This window comes from Bufo bufo, chromosome 10, assembly GCF_905171765.1.
Source record: "Bufo bufo chromosome 10, aBufBuf1.1, whole genome shotgun sequence".
Classification (NCBI taxonomy): Eukaryota; Metazoa; Chordata; class Amphibia; order Anura; family Bufonidae; genus Bufo; species Bufo bufo.
Genome location: NC_053398.1, coordinates 151,092,964 through 151,100,520, shown reverse-complemented (window position 1 = coordinate 151,100,520; position 7,557 = coordinate 151,092,964).

The following is a 7,557-nucleotide window of genomic DNA, read 5'->3' as shown; positions in this document are numbered from 1 at the left end:
TGGGGGGTGGGACACCCTTCTTGGCATTGGGACATTGCTGTGTAGTTCTGGGCCAATGAGCCTGAATTGCAATGGCCTTCGTATTTTCTCGGGGACTCAAGACAGAGGAAAACCTTCCCCCAGAGAATGGAAGGACTGTCCATCACCAGATGCTAATCTAATTTGTTGAGAGAACAAAACTTCACGATTTTGGCATTTCCCATTTTGAAATAACATCCACCTGGGTGGTCCATCTGATTGTATACATCGTGGGTAAGACCACTCACCTGAGTGCAGAAAGTTAGGGCTGTATTAGACCTGCAGATAGTCAGCCAGATCTGCCTGTGTAAAGGTGCCGCCGATTAACCGATGCTCGTTTATTGGCAATCATAATTTTTTAACAGCCTAAAAAATCGTTTGCCGGCAACCAATGGCATTATGATCACTGCTCCCTATACTGTGGAGGAGATCACTACATGTAAATGTGTCTCCTCCACTGACGAGCAGGCGATTGTCAGGAAGGAACGCTTCTGTATGGGGACGAACGATGGTATTAGTGATCACTGCTCCCTATACTGTGGAGGAGATCACTACATGTAAATGTGTCTCCTCCACTGACGAGCAGGCGATTGTCGGAAAGGAACGCTTCTGTATGGGGACGAATGATGGTATTAGTGATCACTGCTCCCTATACTGTGGAGGAGATCACTACATGTAAATGTGTCTCCTCCACTGACGAGCAGGCGATTGTCAGGAAGGAACGCTTCTGTATGGGGACGAACGATGGTATTAGTGATCACTGCTCCCTATACTGTGGAGGAGATCGCTGCATGTAAATGTGTCTCCTCCACTGACGAGCAGGCGATTGTCAGGAAGGAACGCTTCTGTATGGGGACGAACGATGGTATTAGTGATCACTGCTCCCTATACTGTGGAGGAGATCACTACATGTAAATGTGTCTCCTCCACTGACGAGCAGGCGATTGTCGGAAAGGAACGCTTCTGTATGGGGACGAATGATGGTATTAGTGATCACTGCTCCCTATACTGTGGAGGAGATCACTACATGTAAATGTGTCTCCTCCACTGACGAGCAGGCGATTGTCAGGAAGGAACGCTTCTGTATGGGGACGAACGATGGCATTAGTGATCACTGCTCCCTATACTGTGGAGGAGATCACTACATGTAAATGTGTCTCCTCCACTGACGAGCAGGCGATTGTCAGGAAGGAACGCTTCTGTATGGGGACGAACGATGGTATTAGTGATCACTGCTCCCTATACTGTGGAGGAGATCACTACATGTAAATGTGTCTCCTCCACTGACGAGCAGGCGATTGTCGGAAAGGAACGCTTCTGTATGGGGACGAATGATGGTATTAGTGATCACTGCTCCCTATACTGTGGAGGAGATCACTACATGTAAATGTGTCTCCTCCACTGACGAGCAGGCGATTGTCGGAAAGGAACGCTTCTGTATGGGGACGAATGATGGTATTAGTGATCACTGCTCCCTGTACTGTGGAGGAGATCGCTGCATGTAAATGTGTCTCCTCCACTGACGAGCAGGAAATTGTTAGCAAGGAATGCTTCTGTATGAGGACGAGCGATGGCATTAGTGATCACTGCTCCCTAAACTGTGGAGGAGATCGCTGTATGTAAATGTCTCTCCACTGACGAGCAGGAGATTGTCGGAAAGGAACGCTTCCTTCACGACAACTGTCAGCCTCATCTACTGGTCTCATATTGGCCTTACAGTTGAGCCAGAGCCCTGTAAACAGTGGAGATTGATGTTCGCTTGCTGCCCGCCATCTCTGCCACATAAAACTCTTTATTTCTCCTTATTCTGAAAAATACAGCTGAAATGTTCCGTGACTCATGAAGGACAGGGTGTTAGCATGATAGCTTTGAGTTTGTTCAGGTTGGAGGGAAACGATTATTTGGACTGCGCCGGCCTTCCCGCTGTGTCACTCGCTGCACATCCCGTCTTTGCATATTGGTTTTGGATATCTCTTTTGAGGCATACTCACGGTATGCTTGCAGGGCTGCTTGTGTATCTTCGTACGTCTCGCACCCTCAATATCTGCCTCCTATGTATGGACGTGCTGTCACTTCGGTGCGCATGGCGCTGCGGCGTCCACAAGTTTATAACATTAGACTTTTACTGGTACCAGTGTCTAAGGGTCCATTCACATGTTCGCAAAATGGGTCCACATCCGTTCCGCAAACGGAGCCATTCATTTTCAATGGGGCCGCAAAAGATGTGGACAGCACAGTGTACTGTCCGCATCCGCACTTCCGTTCCGCGGCCCCGCAAAAAAATAGAACATGTCCTATTCTTGTCCGCAGACACGGACAAGAAAAGGCATTTCTATTATAGTTCCGCCCATGTGCGGTCTGCAAAATGCAGAACGCACATGGCCGGCGTCCGTGTTTTGCGAATCCGCAATTTGCGGACCACAAAACACTTGTGGACGTGTCAATGGACCCTTAGCCTGATTAAGAAGTTAGCTAAAAATATGGAATGGATTGGAAGAAGATCAAAAATAAGAAAAAGAAGGATGCATTGGACAAAGAGAAAAATAAAATCCATGTAAGCACAGAATATTGGTTGCTTCCAATCTTCCAATCCAGTCCAGATTTTTTTTTAGCAAACTTATCAATCAAGCCTATTAAGAAAGAACACCGCCATATTGAAACCACTGAGGAAGGTGTTGAGACAACACTGAAATGCGTCTGGTTGAAATATATGGCAGTTCAAGTGATACTGGTACCAGTAAAAGTGGAGGAGACATCTACCTGCAGCGATCTCCTCCTCAGTATAGGGATCTCCTCCATCACTCGTCCCCATACAGAAGTGTTCCTTCCTGACAATCTGCTCGTCAGTGGAGGAGACACATTTACATGCAGCAATCTCCTCCATCACTCGTCCCCATACAGAAGTGTTCCTTCCTGACAATCTCCTGCTCATTAGTGGAGGAGACACATTTACATGCAGCGATCTCCTCCACAGTACAGGGAGCAGTGATCACTAATGCCATCGTTCGTCCTCATACAGAAGCGTTCCTTCCTGACAATCGCCTGCTCGTCAGTGGAGGAGACACATTTACATGTAGTGATCTCCTCCACAGTATAGGGAGCAGTGATCACTAATGCCATCGCTCGTCCTCATACAGAAGTGTTCCTTCCTGACAATCGTCTGCTCGTCAGTGGAGGAGACACATTTACATGCAGCGATCTCCTCCACAGTATAGGGAGCAGTGATCACTAATGCCATCGCTCGTCCCCATACAGAATCGTTCCTTCCCAGCAATCGCCTGCTCGTCGGTGGTGGAGACACATCTACATGCAGTGATCTCCTCCACAGTACAGGGAGCAGTGATCACTAATGCCATCGCTCGTCCCCATACAGAAGTGTTCCTTCCCGACAATCGCCTGCTCATCAGTGGAGGAGACACATTTACATGCAGCGATCTCCTCCACAGTATAGGGAGCAGTGATCACTAATGCCATCGCTCGTCCCCATACAGAAGCGTTCCTTCCTAACAATCTCCTGCTCATCAGTGGAGGAGACACATTTACATGCAGCGATCTCCTCCACAGTATAGGGAGCAGTGATCACTAATGCCATCACTCGTCCCCATACAGAAGCGTTCCTTCCTAACAATCTCCTGCTCATTAGTGGAGGAGACACATTTACATGAGGTTTTCTCATGACACATTGTACTTCATGACAATGGTCAATTTGAGTTGATATATTTCACCTTTATTTATTTTAAAAAAATAATAATTACCAAAAATTGGGAAAAATTTGTAATTTTCAGAATTTCTCTGCTTTTAAAGACAGATACCTCATAAAATAGTTATTACTCTACATTTTCCATATGTCTACTTCCTTTTGGCATCAGTTTGTAAAAGTCATTTTATTTACTTTTTTGGATGTTTGATGGATGCAATTGCATTTTAGATGCAATTTTTAAGAAACTTTTCAAAACCTTCTTTTTAAAGGACCAATTCAGTTATGAAGTCTTTGTGGGGTTTACATAGTAGAAACCACCCATAAATGACTCCATTTTAAAAACTACACCCCTCAAGTTATTGAAATGTGATTTTACAAAGTTTGTTAACTCTTTAGGTGTTCCACAAGAATTAAAGGAAAATGGGGGTGAAATTTCACTTATTTTTGCAGATTTTCCATTCTAGTTAATTTTTCCTATAAGGCAGCAAGGATGAACGGCCAAACAAACCTCAATAGTTATTACCCTGATCCTGCAGTTTACAGAAACACCCCATATGTGGCCATAAACTGCTGTATGGGCACACGGTGGGGCTGAAAAGGGAAGGAGCAACATAAGGATTTTAGATGGCAACTTAAAATTATCCCAGTGAAATCTGCCATGTTGCATTTGAAGACACCCCTACAGTAGAAACTCAGGGTAGGCAGGGTTATGGCACAGCTTTTATATATTTTTTTTTTTGTTTAAGTTTACATTTTTTTTTACATTTTACTGTCGATCTTCTTGAGTAGGGCCTTTTTTTATTGCGGGTAGAGTTGACGTTTTTATTGGTACCATTTTTGGGTGCATAAGAATTTTTTATTGTTTAATACACTATTTTGGGGCAAGGTGATAACATTTTTTTTTTTTACTCCATTCACTTGAGGCGGTAGAGCATGTAAATTTTTATAGAGCCACTTGTTGCAGACACAATATCAATTTTTTTTTTTTTTTAAATAATAAAGATTGATGAAGGGGAAAGGAAAGGCCACTTTTACTGTCAACTTATTTTTCAAAAACTTTTTTTTCTTGCCGTATTGTACTACACTGACAGTGCACCTGGGGGCTGGGTCTCACAGGCTTCCATACATGGCAGACCCCAAGGCCTCTGTGAGGGTTAGGGGCAATGTGATCCTCTAATGTGCTGCGGTCATCATGATGTATTAGTACGTCAATTTGCAGGAAGTCCCTTCCCTCTGTGACGTAAAGGGGTTAAAGTAGTGGTGTCACCTAACAGTCAAACCTCTGTGGCTCCAGTTGACAACCGATGCATGTTTGGGTGCTCACCTGGAGTTGTCAGGAGTAGGCAGTGTCCTCAAATCCATGATAACATTTGTGTGATTTGACAGTCTTTACTGGATTTTGCGCCTCAGGGAAAGTAGTACGAATAAAGATGGGCAACATGACGGGTTCAGTCTATCAACAAGCAGGGACACACCAGATCAGTATCCCTTTTAGAGGATGTGGAGTTAATTCCCAGAGGAGCAGAAAAGAACTTGACCCATCTCTCTGCAGTTCAAATTCTAGGATCTCAATGTGGTAGCAGACCATCTGAGTTGTGGTTTTCATCAGATTACTCAGAGTTGGGGTAGGCTGGAAATGGACATCATGACTAGAAGACTGGAGACCTTCTGCTCTCTTTACCAGGAGGACAATACCTTGGCAGTGCTTTGCTCTGTCCATACCTTGAAGCTTCAGGTTGGTCTACATCTACCCTCCAATTTCCATGACAATGAGGGTAATAATTAAAATCAGGAAGGACCAAGCCACGGTCATGGCTCTGAATCCATTTTGGCCTAGGAGGTGGTGGTTTTCCCAACTCATTCAGATGAGATGAGGGCATTACTGGAAAGCTTCTCCCAGTGCAAAATGGGGTGTATTGTGGTACACAAGAATCAAGGGGATCTTCCTGATCGGATGTTCAAACAACATTACTGATGGATCTGATCATTTCATGCCACCTAAATTTTCTTTCAGAGGGTCTGGATAAAGGTCTAGGGGTTTCCACTTTGACATTCAAACTGTGGCCGTGTCAGCCTTTTTAGGAAAATTATTATCTTCAGATATCGATTATAAGATTCTGGATGGGAGCATTCCAGATTAAGACCAACCATTACTCAGTTGGATCTGTCCATGGTGCTGAGGGGCCTATGTACAGTTCCCTTTGAAGGAAGCCGATTGCAGGTTCCTTTCTCTTAAGGTTACTTTTGTTCTGGCCATAACCTCCGGTAAAAGAACTGGAGAGCTGACGGCCCTATCTGCTTCTGAGCCACACATTGTTCTCCTTCCCCATAGGGTATTGTAGAAACAGTTGCTATTTGCTCCACTAAAATGGCTTCATTTCCTAACCTGAACCAATTAATTTTTCTGCCAGTCATTTCCTTTGGGGAATCTAACCTTCATTTGTCAGTTGGATCTAGACGAGCCTTAAGGATTTATCTTTCTAGATTCTGTGATTTTCATAGAGAATTTACTTTATTCTAAAAAGAACAGAGGACAAAATCTCTAGACCTACTCTCAAGACTAGCATACACTTGGAGCTGCCTGAATTTGTAAAAAGCCATTCCACTCCAGCTGCTTCCAGTCTTGGGCTGAGAAGTCAGCTTCTTCTTGGGCAGAGCAGTCTCCTGGAGTTCTTAATCAAATTTCATTAAGAGTTTTCCAGGTTTTCTTAACTGACGACCTCTGAATAAGAAACCAAATCTGGCAGCACACTGTTATACACGCAAACAATGGAGCCAGGGATAGGATTGCTCTGGATTACAGCAGTACTATACATGAAACATGGAAGCTCTTCACACACATTTTTGGTCACCATATGTGTTGCGCCCATCTGCCAACGAACGTCAAGGTGGCTTCTGCAGATGGTTCCCTGACACTAACAGATCTGCCTCTCCTGGGCTAACCCAAGCCTCCAATGATCAGGGCGGTGTAGGAACTCTGCTTAGAAGCCCTGGGCAGATGGGCGGAGTGCTTAATCTAAAGGAGGGAGCTACCCTCTAAACACACTGCAAGAAAATTCAGACAGCTAACATACAGACAGCAAACAAAATATGGCAGTATCTAATCGGTGGGGGTCTGACACCCCTGATCAGCTATTTGAGAAGGCACCAGTGCTCGCAGTAGTGCCGTGGCCTTCTCTAGCTTTTCCCAGACGAGGTTACGTTACATTCATCGGTCACGTGGCCTAGGAGCAGCTCAGGCCCACTGAAGTGATGGGGCCGAGTGCGATACCAAGCACAGCCGTGATGAGATACTGAGCCGTCTATTCTAGCCGTCAAGAGGGCCCTGCATATGGGGGTTTTGCTGGCTAATTCTCCATTTTGTGCAGCCTGTTAGGATGTAAGGGAAGCATTGAATTCTAATGTTAATATGTTTTCCCTTAGTCCTAAGAGCAGCACAGATTTTCCTCTGTTAATTTTTCTTCTTTTCTATATACCACACAGTTTGGAGGAGCTAGTGTTAGGGAGAGGACGCCCTCTGCCTTCCAACTGGAGCATGGCGAAACTGTAGGGTCCAGTTACCATGACAATCTGAGTCCTTGAGGATCGATCCAGGCCTGTCATGGTTAAAGGGGTTTTCCGCAATTTTTTATTGATGACCTATCCTCAGGATAGGTTATCAGTATGTGATTGGTGGGGGTCCGACACCCGGGATCCCCACTCACAGGAGCACCTTTCCTAGGTCAGTGATGTCATTCATTGGTCACGTGGCCTATGAGCAGCTCAGCCCCATTCAAGTGAATGAAATTAAGCTGCAATACCAAGCATGGCCACTATACAATGTACGGCGCTGTGCTTGG